We start from the raw sequence: 17,804 nt of genomic DNA, 5'->3' as shown, positions 1-17,804 counted from the left end.
ACTCGCTCAGAGCAAAACGTTACTAAGGGACCTAATTTAGATAATCTGATGACGGTTGACACCACTTATAGCATTTAACTGAACAAACAAGTAAGGATAACATATAGTACATCTTATATGTTGTTGCTATGACGATAATTGCAGCAAAGCCATCCCTCCAAACAAGGCAGTGAAGCCTTGACGATTGAAGCAATGCATACATGTAAACCCTGCTTCAGGGTGCACATCCTGTGAGTTGGGGTTGGAGAAGAGCAAGCAACGTGCAGCAAAAGAAGCATGGGCTCTGGGATAGCTTGTTATCCCATAAAGCTGTTGCACACAAAAATCTAGTTGGTTTAGTTACATCCTCTGTACTTAACGACCATAAAGTTCCAGGTTTCACTGGCTCTGACCTTTAGATAGTCCCAGATGACGATTACAAACTCTACATACAATTTTTATTCTGCTCCTGCACCATTGACTCATGACAAACCAACTTAAATTCGTAAGTAGGCAGACCCTTAAATTATCAAAAAAACAGAACAAGCATACAACAAAATCACTACTGAAAAAACAACAGCAGTGGACTCATCCTTTGCAGAACATCCACCCATCTGCTTGGCCCTAGTGTGCATAGTGCCCTTTGGTTCTTGGTCAAATCTGCCCCTCATTCATAACGCCCAGTTCCAAAAGTGCGAGATGGCATGATAAGGCAAACATCACATAACTTCTTGTAGTCTTGTACAAAAACACAGCCTATGGTGCAAATGTTGCATAATTGAGCCGAGCTGCATTGTGTTTAATTTAAGTTGCAGGGCAAACTCATTTCTCTGTCACTGTTGCACCACTGCTTACTAAATGTGTTCATCACAAGTCCTATAAGTTTACGGATGCAAAGTAATATCATTACCTCTTTAATCTAATAGGTATTCAATCAATCAATACAAAACTTCATATAAAGATGAATCAAAATCCCCAACCTCACATTAAAAAGCATGTTTACAGTAGGACTGCCACGATTAGTCGACTAGTCACGATTACGTCGACTATCAAAATTGTCGACGACTGATTTAACAGTCGACGCGTCGTTTGAAGCTTTGTAAGATCACAAAAGACGCAGGAATAAGTAGTAGGATTTAAGAGTGTAATAACAGACTGAAACAGAAGATGGCAGCACTGCATGTACAAGGATGCCAGCTGCCGTTAAACCCCGAAGAAGAAGAAGCTGTGTCCCAGAATTCATAGCGCAGCCCAGCTCAGTTTCCAACAGCTAGTTAGTTTTAATATTACTCTTATTATTCTTTCTGGGTCACAAAATAAACATTTAACATATTTTCAGGTGAGAATGTAGCTGTGTAAACCTTAAATATCTGCTCAGTTTATCAAGACACCACATATTTTCAAAAGCGCTCCGACGTTTTCGGAGAGTTTGTTACCCACTAGCTCGATAGCTAGCCGGGGGCTAGGCTAACTAGAGCCGTGAGAACACCGGACTCCCGGCAAATCTTTTTCAAACCCACCGCTGTCTTTCGCTACTCAGGTTAAACATATAAAAGTCACTTAGATAACTTCAAAATGTTATTGTTTGGCTTTTTTCAGTATTTTATTTGTTCCTGAGTAAATCGGTTTGGCTGAGATTAAAGTTATAGTTTTTACACAGCTGAATAAACGTCAAGCAGACAGCTGATTATCAGAAGTGTGAGATGCTCGAGAATTTACTCCGGTGTCCTGTTATATTTTAGATAGCAAGGAGTTTATTAAACTTCACCGAAACAATCTGCAAATTTCATTAAAATTTAATAAACTATCATCCTGTCTTTATTTTTAGTTAGCACATACCTTAAACACTTAAAGCTGTAAGCTAATGATAGTTATATAAGAGCAGATGCATGCTGGTGCAATAAGCTGCATGTCCAATGGATGATGATCTGATTAGTCGACTAACTGCAAAAATAATCGATGACTAGTCGACTATCAAAATAATCGTTTGTGGCAGCCCTAGTTTACAGCCTGCTACACAAAACTCTTTGGGCCTCTTTAGATTTTTCCCTGCAGACCAACTCTGAAACGAGTGGGGGTGGATACTGGTTTGACAGCTATCCTGACACAGACCGTTATACCCTGTTGGTGTCACCTCCACCAATGAGAGTCACCGAACTGGACTTCTCTGTATTCCTGGTGTTGTTGCCTCGTAGAGCATTTTAATAGAATTATGTGGAAAATGACATGAGATGCCTGCAAAGAAGCTTGTGCTTCAGTTTTGAATTGTTAACTTCTGTTTTTTTATTGGTCTCCCTAATCTAGTGCTAATTAGCAGTTATGTGTATCTTTGCACTGAACCCATACTGCTTATGTTAATATAACTTATAACTTAGCACTCCACCCACTTGTCCTAATTTACTCCTAGCTCCAAAAACGAACACTGCAGCTCCCTTCAAGATAATCCAGTGGTCTAGAAACCACTTGCAGTGTGATATGTTCATCCTTTATATACAGTCTGGATGCAAAACCCTGCACAAATAAACTAATTCATACAGAAACAATGTGAACATTACACAGCAGCTGAAATCTGAAAACCAAAAACTCAGATGTACTGTTAAATAATGGGCCTTTCATGGCTCAGTCATTGTAACCAAATCTGAAAAAAATAACACAGAATGGGAAAGAAGCACCAGCCAACAACTGAATAATGACACATTTTCACTGCTGATCACAAGTTTCTCTACTCTACATGAACAGTATGAGCCAAGCTGGCAGTTAACCAAAATTCTGGACAGTCCTTTGTACTCTCAGAGCTGATTTTCTAGGTAAAATGAGGTTCACAATCCACAAACCACTAATATAATACTTGGTTTTGTTTCTACCGTTGCTCTTTCTAATGCTTCAGCTCAAGATATTTTATTGTATGTGCTCCCATTATCTAAAACTATCATAGGTAGATTTTTACAAGTTGACATTTTGTTTGAATCAGGCAAATGCAATTCCCCCGCAGGGTTAAAAGAATTGAGTAATATAATGTCAGAGTCCTGGTTTTATTGATAGTGCTATTTCTCTCCTATTTGCCGTCACTGTTAATGCTGTGTTTTGGGAATCTGAGGTAAACTTTTGAGCAGGAGAGCTTCATTCAGAGCTGTCACTCAGCTGCCTACCGATTGCTTTTGCTTTCGTGTCTGTGGGAAGTAGAAAGAGGGGTGGGCGATTGTCTTTCTTATTCTCTGCAAACACACCTACTGCAGCTTTAACACAAAGAAATGAAAGGTCTAATTTTGGATCCAGCTTGTGTTTCTTGTGGGAAATATTTGATTTTTAGACCAAAGGGAAGAGAGTACGGTCTGATCTGATTTACCAGGACAATGCTTGTCACAGTACATTATTTACTTCACATGCAATTTTCCCCACAGAGCAATAAAAGAACATCAGGAGCCATCAAACCTTTAAACCCCATAACCCGAACAGCCGTCTCCCATCAAGCAAATTGTTTTAATTGGAGTAAAGAGTTAATGAAAGCTAAGAAATATGAACTTTTAGCATTAAATTGAGCAACACAAACACTGTTTTATGCTGAGTTTTTGCTGTATTATTGCACTGCATGTGAGGCAACAGCAGATGGGAAGTGGTGGACTATTTGTGCTCTTGAGCATGACGACAAACCAGCAGAAACACACAGACAAAAGTGATGTCATTGTACAAGAGATGAGTGCAAATAGGGTGAAGATTAGGAGTGCATTTACAGCACACTTGGAAACAGCTTTTTATGCATTTTCATGAAGTAATTTCACAAAATTAGACACTTTGAACTGGTAAAACTGAAACACGCTCTCAGAAAAAAGCTCAGATCAGTGCCGTAAGCAAGCTTATAATTTCAAAACTGCAGTTCAGCCATAGTGATGTATTTCTGCAGAGAGGACTATTTTAAAATTCAAATTGCACACGTGCATCAGATGTTATAATGAGCTGGATGTGCATATGCAGAGGTTTTAGTGCAACAAATACGAAACAAAAAGATGTCCTACCTAGATCAGGTGGGGCTCTTGTGCTTTGTGTCCAAACTTCTAAAGACAGTGTCTCTGCACTTCCAGTGTACAGTGTGTGACCCCCACAGTCAGCAGCTGCCAGCTGCTATTAAAGATGAGTTCAGCCTGTATTCCTCCAAGTCTCTGCGTCTGACTGAAACTTCTGAAGCTCCGTAGATTGGGTTACATTCCGTCGAGCATCGGCACTTGTTCTGAACTGATACTCCAAAAGCACACAGTGATATTAATGTCTATAAATAACTGAGCGTGTTGGTGTATCTGCAAACAGCACCTGCCACCGAGCGTTAGGACACACATGTGCTTGTCTTACTGTTTGATAAGCAGGTGACCATCTTCTGGTGGGTTTATAAGGCTGTGGTCGAGTTCCAGACAGAGGAGTATTGCTAAAAAAGTCAGTGCTCAAATCAGCCTAGGAAAAAAAGGAATCAAGAGGACTCGAACTAAAACGAAGCAAAATTGCACTACAAAAGCCCAATACAGCAAAAACACTACCATGTTGGCCTTAAATCATATCATGACTTCTGATAATTCATAGACAGTTCGGTAGGTTAATAAATGATGAATTGCCAACCTCCACTATCAAGGCACCTGGAAACAGGGCTCCTTCAAGGTATCTACATATATGCGAGTACAAAAGGAATTTTAGTGATCTTATAATAAATATAAATACAATACTATTTAATTATCACAGAAAATTATAAACTATGTATTTATATTGGCTATTCTAAAGAAATACTGTATCCTAGTAATATTGAAGAGATAGAAATGACCATTAAGTCCAATATAGCGACTATAAACCCACTACTGAGTATCACAGACACACTAGACGTCCCTTTATAATGATAATAGGATATTCTGGATAGGTCTGACTTATATTACTACAAACACCTTAAACTAATACGAAAAAATATCACAAAGTTGAAATTAGTAAAGTGGGAGGATGTCCTTTCAAAAGCCACTGCACAGGTAAATTCCCAACTGCAGGCCTTCACTTCACCAAAGTGCTGAATTTACCTTTAAGCTGACCCAAAAGTGCCACACCGGTGAGAGAACGGATGACAGTTATTAAGTAGGCCACTGTTCGTTATCTCGCATCTTCAGACTAATTAGTGAGAGGTAAAATGCAAGAAAACAAACACTCCCAAAGCCAGCTGAGTGTTATAATTTCAGACTGAGGCACTCTTCATCCTCCCCCCGCCTCCCCCTGGCAGCAGCAGCCTGCTTCTTGAGCACGGCAGCAGCGGCTGTTCCGCGGCGGGCAGTCCGGATGAGAGCTCCTCCTCCCCGGCCTCTCCCTGTCCTCTCTCCCCGGTGCCCTCCGCCCCGACCCTGCACTCACAAATCCGGTGACCGACGGGAAATCCGCTGAGGCCAATTTCTCTCATCTTTTAGATGGTTTCTGCGATGGTTTCCTTTAGTGGGTGTCCCCCTTGTGCATATCAGAAAGAACTTGGCAAGGATGGATGGGTGAAAGCTAAACGCTTATCTGTGCTAAGCTCTGGAGTTTAACGGCACTCAGAAGCTAAGGTGTGCACACACAGGGGAACCAGCTGCACGTCTGGAGTTGCAGCCGTGTGTGCGCGTGCGTGCGTGCGTGCGCGTCCGAGCCCATGTGCGCGTGAAGGAGCGGCGCGGCGCGCAATAGGTCCGCCTTTCTATATGTGCGAGCTTAGCGAAGGCGCTTCGCTCTCATCGGACAACTCCAACATTGAGCCAGCGAGCAAGCAGAAAGAATTCAAACGGAAGCTTTAGTTTCCAAATGCAGGCGGAAATGTGTGGACAATCACCAAAAACACAGACCGTTATGGAAAGAAAAGAGAGAGAGTGGCCAAGAAACAGCTAAGCGCCACTGAATAAAGTAGTCTAAAAGCTGCAGTGCCTACAAACTGAACGTTTGGCAGGAGCTGACAAGCAGCACGCGGAAAAAAAAACAAAAAAAAAAAAACGAGGCTGTAATGGCAACTTAGTCCCTCGTATTCCTCCACCAAACGGCGGTTCACCCTCAAGTAATCTGCCTGGCGAACGGTGGATGTTGTAGTGTCTCCTGGCTGCTGGTTGGACGGAGATTATCCCGCACAGGTGGACAGCAGCTCAGTTTAGGCAGGGAGCAGCAGTGCTCTGATGCCCTGCGCTTCAGTCTCTCCCTCTCTCGCTGCCTCTCTCTGTTTCCAGCAGCAAAGAGAATAAAAGAGAGAGAGAGAAATAGGAAGAGAGATGTTTAGAAGGGGTGGGGCTGCTTGGTTCCCGGCTGGGACCTGGAGTGGTTTCTCTCGCTTCCACACTCCCCTCTTTCTTCCTATCTTCCTTTCCTCTCTCGGTCTTTTCTGTTTACCTTTCACCTTCCGCTAACACACACACACACACACACACACACGTACATGCCAGGGGCAACTGTGTGGGAAGCATGCAATATTATCACTCACATAATATACTGTATAACCACCAGTCCTGTACCAACTGCCCATGCATGCTGTCACACACCCACGGGCAAATCATGACCAATCAAAATTAAAAACTGCACAGCTAATTTCTCCATCCAAGCCACACTTGACCCCCGCTGATTTCCAACAGCATGCTGCTTTTTATAAGTGCATAAACAAAGTCATCCATCCAATTATTTAAATCCACCAGGAGCTTTAATTTACTTCTCAATGCATCCGACTTTGATGTAGGCGACATTAAGTACTTTTTTTTTTATTTCACCGTTAATGACATCTCCATTGATTGGGCTTTCAGCAATGATAAGCAATGAGCACTTTCAGAGGGGGGAAGAGTATCTTAGATCTGTTTCCATGACAACTGTGCGTTTGAAACAACTTTTTAAAGCACCGTTTTATTATGACACTGTACTATTGCTGTACTCACCACGCTAGAGCCCCCTTATCGCTGGTAAGATATAACGGTGGATAAAAATAATCTGACCTCCATGCTGTTGATGCTTTTCACCCCCACCTAAGATATCTTGCAGTTTCATATCAAAGGAAAGATTAACATAAGGCATAAAAGATGTCACAGCATATTCTGCAGCTGCTGTAAGAAGGCGGTTAAACTCGCTTTATGAGGGTTTAACCTACACGTCATCTCTGTGCATCTGATCTTTAAGCAACCACCAATCATTAGAGACACAGTTTAGGGATTCCAGCAAACATTTTCAGCTACTTTACCCCCCCATAATTCTCCTTTTCTTCTCCTCTCCCGTTGTCTTTTGCCCTCCCTTTCTTCTTCTCTTTCTCTGAAGCTCACGCTCTCTCTAGCAGTCTGTCTGTCTGCTCTATAATTATTTCCATAGTTACCATTAAGGATGTGAAGCTAAGCCTGATGTACTATGGTAGTAATCTTTTCCTTTTCTCCTCCTCCTGTTCGCTCTGTACTCTCCTTTCATCCATGGCTTCTTCTTTTTCTTATGCTGCATGCATCTGCACGACCTTCTCTTGTGCACATTTTCCCATTACCTTTCATTTTCTGTGTCAAATCTGCTTAAAACCAACATTTAAATTGGAAGCTTTTACAACTCTGGTAAATGTGCAAAATCATACCCGAGTAATCCATATGTAAGCAAGTCAGGAAGTCAACGTGTCCCAAAAAGCATTAATCAGATTGTGTTCATACTGTTCGGCGAGTAGCTACGCAAGATAGTTCGAGGTTGTTGTTTCTAAAGTGGCTCATGAAGTTCTTAAAAGTGAAACAGATTTCACCTTTTTTTTAAAAACTAACTTCAGCGATATGAGATATTTTCCTCCTTGTGTTAATCTTTACACTTTCCCTGCTCCTGCATGTCAGCATTGCTCACGAATTACTGTTGTAAAACGAACCCCAGGATTCAGTGGGGGGGGGGGTGTTCATTTTTGAAACACGGGCCATCTGAGATGAATCATAAGTGATAAACAGCTGTGCGAGAAAGTATCTGGTTCTTTGATAAAATGCCCAAGGCGTAACAATTACTACAAAGAAAAATTAAAACAATAAAAATTCAAATTTTTGCTGATAGTTAAATGAGAAAAACAATTTCTTACACATAGAAGGTTACTAACAGAAGATGGTTAGCTTAGAATGAGGAATGGGAAACAGGAAAGATACTGTAACTCCTCTGTGGTTCAAATACTTGACATGAGTCCCGACCATCATGCTGGTAGGTCAGTCATTAGTCCTTAGATTAATCCCTGACCAAGCTGGATTGTCTGTACATTATCATCAGCTAAAGAAGATGTTAAAATCAGGTGGAAACATTAGCTTCTGGTGACCTTTCTCGGGGTCATGGGATACGCTCCAACTCCCTGTGACCCTGAACTGGATAAGCAGTGACGAAAATGGATGTATGGACATTGACTCGAGTCAATGAGCAAAGAAAAATTTAAATTCCCTACCCCATGGAAATTTGTTGTTGATGACAGAAACTGAGTTTAATAAATTGGAGACAACTCTAAGTATTAAAAATCCACAAGTATAAAGTGTATTAATTGCATCGCCTCAATTTGAACACCTTGTCCTAATGTGCACTAATGGAAGACCTCAAAAATTATGTGACATTAAAAAGAAACAGCTCGAGGAACATTTTGTAACTAATTAAATTAAACGGCAACAGGTCAGTAACATTAGGAGTACACCAAGTGTAAAATACAGAGATCCACCAAACTGTGGAACAACTTAGGAATAATGTTCCTCAGCATAAAATTATAATTTGAATATTTCGCCATCTACAGCAAAAGATTCACAAAATATGGAGAATCTCACAAAAATCAGTAAAAACAGCCACGACTCTGCATGGAAATCACTACATAGGCTCAGGAAAACTCCCAGAAATCATTGTGTCAACACTCACTATGCCATCCACAAATGCAGGTTTAAGCTCTTGAATTCATGCTACAATCAGCTGATTTCAGTTTTTGTGCTGGGGGAGGAAAATAGTAGAGCTGTAAGTGTGGATATGAGCATCCAATATTAATTTTATTTTTATTGCATAAAAGGAAGAGAGTACAATCGTAAAGTGCAAACTGCATCCAGGACAGTAACAACAGCATTATGGTGCTAACCCAACTTCGGCTCTTTGCAAGCATTTATGAGCTCACTGAAAATGGACTGATGCAAAGTGGAAAGCTGGTCTGTGGTCAGATTAATTGAAATTATTTTTGTAAAACACTGAATGTGCATCCTCTGGATTAAAGAGGAGTTCAAAAGCTCCCATCTTTGATGGTATGAGAGTAGGGATGCACCAATACCACTTTTTTTGGAAACGAGTACGAGTACTTGCATTTCAGTACTCGCCAATACCGATACAGAGTACTTAATAAAAACATGAAAACACTCGGCGCCTGTGATTAACCCCTTACATGCCGCTCAAACGGGGTATCGGTCCTCAGTATCGGGGGACTTTTAACGAGTACGGGTACTTTAGAAAATGTGGTATCGAGGCCGATACCCGATACCGGTATCGGTGCATCCCTATATGAGAGTACAGTAGTGCCTATGAGATTGTAGTCAATGCTGAAAGGTTTGTTTTAGAGCAACATATGCTCTAAAAGGGATTCCACATTGCAAGACAATGCTAAAGACCACATCGTTGTATCAGAAAAGTCCAGGTCCTAAAATGTCCAGCTTTGAGTCCAGACGTTTCACCAACTGTAGACATTTAACAAAGAAGACACAGGACTGTTACAGGGACAATAAACAAAGGATCTGACAACAGTGGACAACATTGCTCTTATAAATTCCCAGATATATACAGAATGTATATATAAATTGTTGTTAAAAGAAGAGTGGATGTTACACAGTGGGAAACATGGAATTGATGGGAAACACGGAGAGCTATTGCAGAAAATTAAATTCAGAAGAATCTAATATTTTTCTTAAAATGGGACAATAAAACCAAAAATGTGGATTTCTAAAATTTGCAAGTCATTATATATTTTTTTTCATTTACATTTTAAACACTGCCCCAACATTCTGAAATTGGTGTTTTAGAAACATGTTTTTAATGTTGTTTACAATGTAATTATTCATCTAATTTGTCATTATTCTGCCCCTCTCATTATATTATATGGCTGTGCCCTTTTAAGCACAGATTTAATGGCACCTGACTGAACAATCAGTGTCACCAGCTGTTTATCTCAATGCACCAGCTCATGGTATTCACATAATAGTACATAATGACACATTTAAAAACAAATTTTCCTTTTGCTGATTTCCCAGAAATTATTTTCAAATTTGAAGTCCACTTGCACGGAGCCCTCAGTGGAAGAATAAACACCTGCAAAGCTGCAACATGTTTTCCTTCTTTTCCTTCTTTTTCTTTAAAGAGATTGCATGCTATCATTGGACAGAGCCACACTAGCATTTTCCCTATTTTCAGTCAATATGCTAAGTGACCAGGGTGCTGACAGAAGCTTCACATGACATGAGAGAAGGCTCATCTTCTTATCTAAGAAACAAGTTAGTATTTTCCCTCAGAAATATTTCTTTAAGGTCAAAACTCGGAAACTATCCCATCCCTGAGATTAAGGCTCCTGTGGATGGAAAAGCCCTTCTGACACTACTGCTCCATTTGCAAACCGTTTTGTCCTAAGCAATGATAACTCCTCAGTACCGCAGTAGAAACAAAGACTGAGTAATTAAACCTTATGCCCTTGTAGTGTAACCCTAATATTGTTAAGTTATTCATGAGTGTTTCAATGTAAAGGGACACTATGAATATCGTTAAAGCACTCAAATAGAAATTCATAGTAATAAAAGAATGTGCTCAATCTGACCTCCCGGAATTCAATTAACTGTTACATTATGACTACATTCAAACTTTAGTATCTTGTTAATTTGATTCCTAAACGTAGATTTGAATGTATGCCTTCCTGATTGTGCAAATAGACCTGCAGGGTGTCTGCTTCTTTGCACTGATAATTCTATAACATTAAGACCAGCATAAGTCAACTGGCTTTTCTTGTGTATATAAAGTGACATAACAGAAGATGACTGCATTTTAATAGAGACCTTGGATATGCCTTGGTGAGGGATTCCTGCAGTTTCTTGCTCTTTGTAACTCTGTTTGCCGTCTGCCACTCAAGAACAAAGTCACGTTGACTCATTTCATTACTACGGTTGCCAAAGCAGAAACGTATAATGATGATTTTCTTTTACTTTTGCTTGACAGACGATTTGGAACAAAACACTGACATGGAAATATGTTTTAGTCATGATAATAGACGAAGTATTCAGAGCCCAACTCTTATGCAACCAGTTCTTTCTGAAGTCAAATGAGTTCATCTCATACCGACATGTATACCAGACCTTCCCACCACTTTCCTGTCAGTCTGAACTTGACCAAGTGCAACCAGCTCCAATTCCAGCTGAACTGCTGCAGAGCAGACACCGGCTCGTGTTTCAGATGGATAGATAACGGGAGGTTTGGGCTGACAGGAGAGGAAGGAATCAGAAGAGTTGTAACAGGAAACATGCTGTGACAGCCAGACTCCTGAAGGGCTGGAGGAGAAAATGGAGAACTGGGAGGGGGGGCTGGGTGTTGCATTGTAAGGAGCGCTACTGAGAAAGTCTTGTATTCTGTGACGGGATGATGGATGGTTGAGCAAGGAGGACAGAGCTGAACATGTGCACAGTGCCACCTTACTGAGTCTAATGCCAAAGCATGGTGACAATGAGGTCTGGAGTATGCCAGACTGGAACAGACTGTCATGTGTACACAGCCATTTTTCGTACTTTTTAACCTTTGTCTGAGTAATACTGTGTAATAGCATTCAATATTACTTGAATAAATGTTTTAAAAATGATCAGAAAGAAGATCAAAAAATAGCTTGAACCAAAAAAAGTTTTCCATTCAGAGTTTTGACTACATTACAAGTCACGGCTACACGTTTCCCTCCACATTGGCATTTACAGCACAGGGACTCAAAATGATGTCGCTGGCTACATTTGGAGCCTTTGATGTATCCAGGCAGGCCATTTTGTTCTAATGCTAAGCATATGGTGGGAGCCTGTGCAGGCTACACGTTTTCCAAATGACAACAGACGCTGGAAGAACTTTATTTAGTCATGTTAAAAGTTTCTCTAGAGATGGTCAGGACCAGTGTTGGTCAAGTTACTTGAAAAAAGTAATCAGTAACTAATTACTGATTACTTTACTGATTACTTATTTTCAAAAGTAATTAATTACTTAGTTACTTAGTTACCTAGTTACTTTTTAAAAACACGATTTACAACCTGAATAGGTGATAAAGCGATAGATCTTTCAGCCCAATTCTACTTTTTCTGCATAATCCATCATACAAAATGTAATCAAATGGAAAAGTCTCTTTTTAAAACTTGTTTTATTCGTTTTAATCTTTTAACTTTATGCATCAAGCAAAAATTTAATTATATGCACCATTCTCTGACTGGAAGAAATTTGTTTAACATTTAAACTAATTTCTGCACATTCCAGCACATAATTTTTTTTTTGTGTGTGTTTACACTCACTCTTTCAAATAGATGCAAGTAAAACACAGCAGAAAATAAATAAAGTCAAAGACTAGCAGTCCTGTTGCTCTATTTTCACCTGTAAAGCAGGAGTAGGAGTAGGCGGAGGTTTACCCTGGTGCAGGTGTGCCGCGGTCAGTGGAAGAATCCGCGAGTTTCTCTGTGAGTTTCCCATTACGTCGTAGCTACTCGGTGCTTGTTTGGAAGTTTAGGGGTTTTTTTCGCTGTAAAAAGAAGTTTTCTTCCCACGCACAACGGACACTAATGTTTTTGTCACTTTTTATGGAATCAAACTCAAAGTAAGGTCAGTACTTCCACGCTTTAAACGCTGCACGCTCATACTCTCTCTGCACTCGATATATGATCCATTGTTGATCTGCACACAGCTGTTGTCACGAACGTCGCACTCGCTTACGTCACTGTCATGAGACATTCTCGCAAAAAAAAAATCACGGTTTTAGTAACGCAGTAACGCAGCGTTCCTACGGGAAAGTAACGGTAATCTAATTACCGTTTTTGCAATAGTAATCCCTTACTTTACTCGTTACTTGAAAAAAGTAATCGGATTACAGTAACGCGTTACTGTAATCCGATTACTTACAAGTAACGCGTTACTGCCCATCTCTGGTCAGGACAACTTGAAAGTCCTTCAGTTTAGTCCAACAACTAAGTAAACTGAGACATTTGGTACAGATGATGTTCTCTCAAGTCAAGTTTATTGATTATCGTGTGAAATATCCAAGATAGAACTAGACGTCCAACAAAATAACCATATTGGTCTTTGATTTAAAACAACCAACTCAAGTGTTCCAGAAGTGACCTTGAGGAATATTTCTACTTCAAGAGAACAAGCTTCAGCTACAGCTGTGTGTCAGTCATACCCTCGATATAGCAAACGTTTCTGGTAAGCTACAAAAATAAATAAAAAAATAAAAGCTAAAGCACTCAGAACATTTCTCGTACCACGCTGGTAACACATTTATGTGTTTTTCAAAATTTTGAGTTTAACATGGAGCTTTATGGTGACTCACTCACCTCAACACTGGCTTCATTTCTTTAGCCCCGGAGATTGCAGCTTGGATCAATATTCAACAGCTGTGGGTCTGCATTAATGTTGAAAGAAAGTCTGATGGTCTAAAGCGATGTCAATGTCATGTCAGTATAATTTAAAAGAAGGATGCTGTCGCTGACCTTTGAAGGAATGTTTTATCAGGAGATGTAATTAACTGCAGCTTCCCAATAAATTCAATTTATTAGAAAAATTCAGAAATAATTGGACCATTTGGATTTTTTTTTGTTTTTGGATAAAATTACAGAAATGGCCATCAGTATAACATCAGCTGTGACATTTATTCAGTCAAAAACATCAACTGATTAGAGCACTCCTGTTATTTAGGCCATGTCATTTGCCTTTTTTCAATCTTTAGCGCCCGCCCTCAAATCTCTACATTTCTGTACCAGTTTTTTGTTTTAGGTTGAAATCTGCAGGAGCACATCAACAGTAGTCACAGGCTTCTCATCATTTGGCCCTCACTCTCATATTCCTCCTTGCTGATTTGCAGATTCAAATCAGAGCATTTCCAAATAAAAGCCCACATTTTTAACCTTTAAAATACTGCCACCTGCACTGACTTCCCACGTAATCACATCTCTGCAGCTCTTGTTTTCTGCTTTCCAGTTATTGCGAAGTCATTTGTGAATCATCAGCGCTCGCCAACTGCTGCTGTGCCAGAGGATGTGGAAAGATTTGAAAAGGTGACTATCAAATCCAGTGTTGCCAAGTCAATCCTGAGATACATCCTTGTGGCAAGCAATCTTCCAGCAAGAGAAAGAGCAATCTTCGACTGATGGGTGAACATCATGGGTGCAATCAGTTTGGCTCTACAACATGGACATTACTTGGTGCTTTAATAATAAACCCAAAGACATCAAAATACCAAGTTGAGGTATATGATGTGTGTGGATAACTTGGCTTTATGTGTTCTTTTTCCAGGACTCTTGGTCTCTGAGCCAAGGGAAGAATTGTTTGTTCAATGCATGGCATGAAATTTTCACTAAAGTCAATTAATCTTTAGGCAAACAGATGGCAAAATTAAAATGACTGCATTCTCGTTCATCCTGTGACACTAACCACACAGCCCTCCTCAAACGTGCAAAGATAGCAGGATCCTTATGAAGTTGCTAAAATCGTTCACAAAGAGGTGTAAGCACCAACAAGACATTTTTGGATTTGCTATTTCCCAAAGACACACGTGCAAATGCACAACTCCTGAGCACAAACACATGTTAAACCCGCACGACAACATGAACATATTGCTGGCTTTGTCACGACCGCCTACACATGTTTAAATGTGATGCGTTTTTTGTGTGTAATACACAGCTAAGACCGACTGTGTTGCCTCTTTTATTTGGCTATGAGTTTCATCAATGTCACAGCCATGGCCAGGTTAAATATATGCATACATAAAGATGTGATGTCTATGGAAATATTTTGCTTGAATTTATTTTGGGTTTTCTCTCAAACACACAGGGTCAAAAGTAGGGATGGGCATCAAAACCCGGTTCTTGTTGTGAACCGGTTCCCACTGTTTCAATTCCTTGGAATTGTTTGCCATTTTTGCAAACGATTCCCTTATCGATTCCAGTCGCCCCGAATGACGTCACCATGTTGCGGAGCGTCATTTACCTGGGAGGAAACACGGCGCCTAAGCGGCTCAAACGCTCAAAAGTTTGGTTATACTTTACGAGAATGGATGACAACAGGGCAACTTGCAATACTTGAAAAGTAGATATTTCATTTAAGGAAACACTACGAATATGCAAAAGCATTTGCTCACAAAACACACGATAACCTTAAATGAATGTCGTGTTTTTAATTCCGCTCCGGACTCGTGAATCTCAACCCAGCAGCAGCGGTAACGTTTGCACGTCCTCTCCCGTTAATGCGGCAGGTAAATAATCAACTAACAGTGCATATTATGTTAGCGCGATCTGCCTGATTACAAAACCTGCCATTACTGTGCATTTAGGTGACCATGATGAGAGAGACAGAGTCTGGCTCAGATGCTGGCAGTTCTCTGCAGTCTACCGTAGCGTCTCCTTTCAGGCCAGGATAGACGAATGTCACCGAGCAGTGACAAGTTTGTGGTCAAAGGTTTGCACCCATTTGCCACAGCAGATGATTTTCAGTAAGTGAATGTGTTTAATTGTAGGGACATTACTGGATATTCTTGTGTAATTGCTACAGAATAATTTATGTTATACTTTGTTATTGCTACAGGAGAATATTTATTTTATTATTTTACATTTACAATTTTTTTTCCTGGGGACCCCGTGACGCCCCATTGAAGAGCCGTAGGCTGTGGATCTCTTAAGATCTCACTGTTGGGTTTGTAAGGCCATGTTACTCCTAAATTTCTATCTAGTTCAAAGAGAAGATATAAAACAAAGTTCTAAGCTAATCAACCTTAGTGTTCTCCTTTTTTAAAAAGAATCGATAAAGAATCGAATCGTTAAAAAGAATCGAAAATGGAATCGGAATCATGAAAATCTTATCAATACCCATCCCTACTCAGGAGACATTCTCAGATTATGGAGAGGGAAATGCTGCAGCTTTAAAAGTGAGATTTTCTTGAGAAAAAACTAATTGATCCCTTTGCTTCCTGTTTTTTCTTCTTCTAGTGGTGTACTGATGCAGTGGTGACATCTTATTAAGGAGAATACTGCAGCAAGTTTGGTGTGCTTCAAGTGTAAGAATAAATGGTTGCAGGGCTATGAGGACATCACAGTTGGTGCATGCAGCAACCGATGCAATGACCTAAACTTCTCTTACTCCACTATAGGAAGTCTGCAAACAAGCATACAAATGACTGTGGCTCTGGTGGGGCGGAGGTCACTAAACAAACTGTTATTTATCTTGGATAATGCAGACCACGCTCTGCATGGATAGAGACAGCCAATCTTTCCAACCTCATGCCACTATACTTCTACTGTAGTTTGTATTATCCTATTGTTTTTATTCTTTTGAGTTATTCTACTATACATATATCAAATCTGTGGTTACAGTGTTACCTCCTGAGAAAAGTAACTAAAATGTCTTGATGCACCCAGGTAAAGAAATCCCAGAAAGCTGATTATTTTCATCTGGACGCAGGATCTTCAGTGGCAAATGCTGATCCAGATGAAAAGAATCAACAGGCAGGCTCTCTGTACATCTAACTTTGAATGAACTGATTTTATCTCAGTTGATATTCGTGTCATCTCCTCCACAACTAACCTGCAAAAAGCTTTTGAATTTCCCCTGGAATCACAGTCAGAGTTAGACAAATCAAAAAGTAGGTCTTGATGTTTTGAACCTGTAGACCTGACGTCATTCTCCTCCTGAAGCAGAAATCAACACGCACACTTATACAACTGCAGGACTGATACCTTCACATATACAGGTACCTCTCAAGGAGAAGGAAATAGAATTAGTGTAAATGCATTACAGATTTTTTCCCTTCAACTTTGGCAGCAAAAGGAATGAGGAAAAGGTGCAATTCTTTTAGTAACTAATTGCATTTATTAAAAGCAAGCTAAACAATGGATTACTTGAATTACAAAGTTGCCACATTACGTTATTTGCTACAAAAAGTAATGTCAGTACTCTCTGGTTTTATTTTGTTACACATTCTCCCAACACGGACATAACTTCTTCCCTCCCTCCTTACCCTAACCGTCACAAAACATTCACACTCTGATTATCTGAAACTCAAACCTGTTCTCTCAAAAACTGCTCTACACACACACACACACACACACACACACACACACACACACACACACACACACACACACACACACACACACACACACACACACACACACACACACACACTACAGGGCAAAGAAGACTGTGTGCATCAGCACAGAACAGCACTGGGCCCCGAGGTGACAGTGAGACATGAAGTCAGTGTTGGCTTAACAGCACTAGTTCTACCCTCCCCCTCTCTCTCTTACTTTTCCCCACAGTCCAAAGACCTTCTCTCCTTCTTTCTCTCTTGCTCTTAATTACTTTTTCTTTTCTTCTTCTACAGGCTCCTCCTTCATCTTTCCACCTCCTGCCTCTCTTTTCCCATGCTGCAGTACACAGCTATGTGCAGATATTCAATTAAAAGGCTGTTGAGCAAAAACTATAAGCCTAACGATACCACACACACACACACACACACACGACCGATGAAAAGAGTTATGATGCAGATTACGATCACACGCCAGCAGAAACACAAGGATGAGGGAATCATGCAGTATTTGTCGCTGAAATACAATTTGATTTATTTGTTATAAAGATGTATG

General features: G+C 40.2%; 1 protein-coding gene across 3 annotated transcripts in view; it reads right to left on the bottom strand.

Annotated features, from left to right (window-relative positions):
* Window positions 1–17,804, bottom strand: part of syngap1b (synaptic Ras GTPase activating protein 1b) — a 206,736-nt gene that overhangs the window by 82,270 nt on the left and 106,662 nt on the right. The window contains exon 1 of one of the 3 annotated variants that reach the window (XM_087848484.1): window positions 3,993–6,162. The exons of the other annotated variants lie outside the window; for them this stretch is intronic. The gene's annotated coding sequence lies outside the window, so the exon portion shown is untranslated. Of the gene's footprint in view, window positions 1–3,992; window positions 6,163–17,804 lie in introns of those variants that run through there. 3 annotated transcript variants of the gene reach the window in all.

The sequence above is a fragment of the Neolamprologus brichardi genome, chromosome 11, assembly GCF_056152115.1.
Source record: "Neolamprologus brichardi isolate AB-2024 chromosome 11, ASM5615211v1, whole genome shotgun sequence".
In the NCBI taxonomy this organism is placed as follows: domain Eukaryota; kingdom Metazoa; phylum Chordata; class Actinopteri; order Cichliformes; family Cichlidae; genus Neolamprologus; species Neolamprologus brichardi.
Note: the sequence above shows the minus strand (reverse complement) of the source record. Positions and strands in the feature narration are given on the sequence as shown.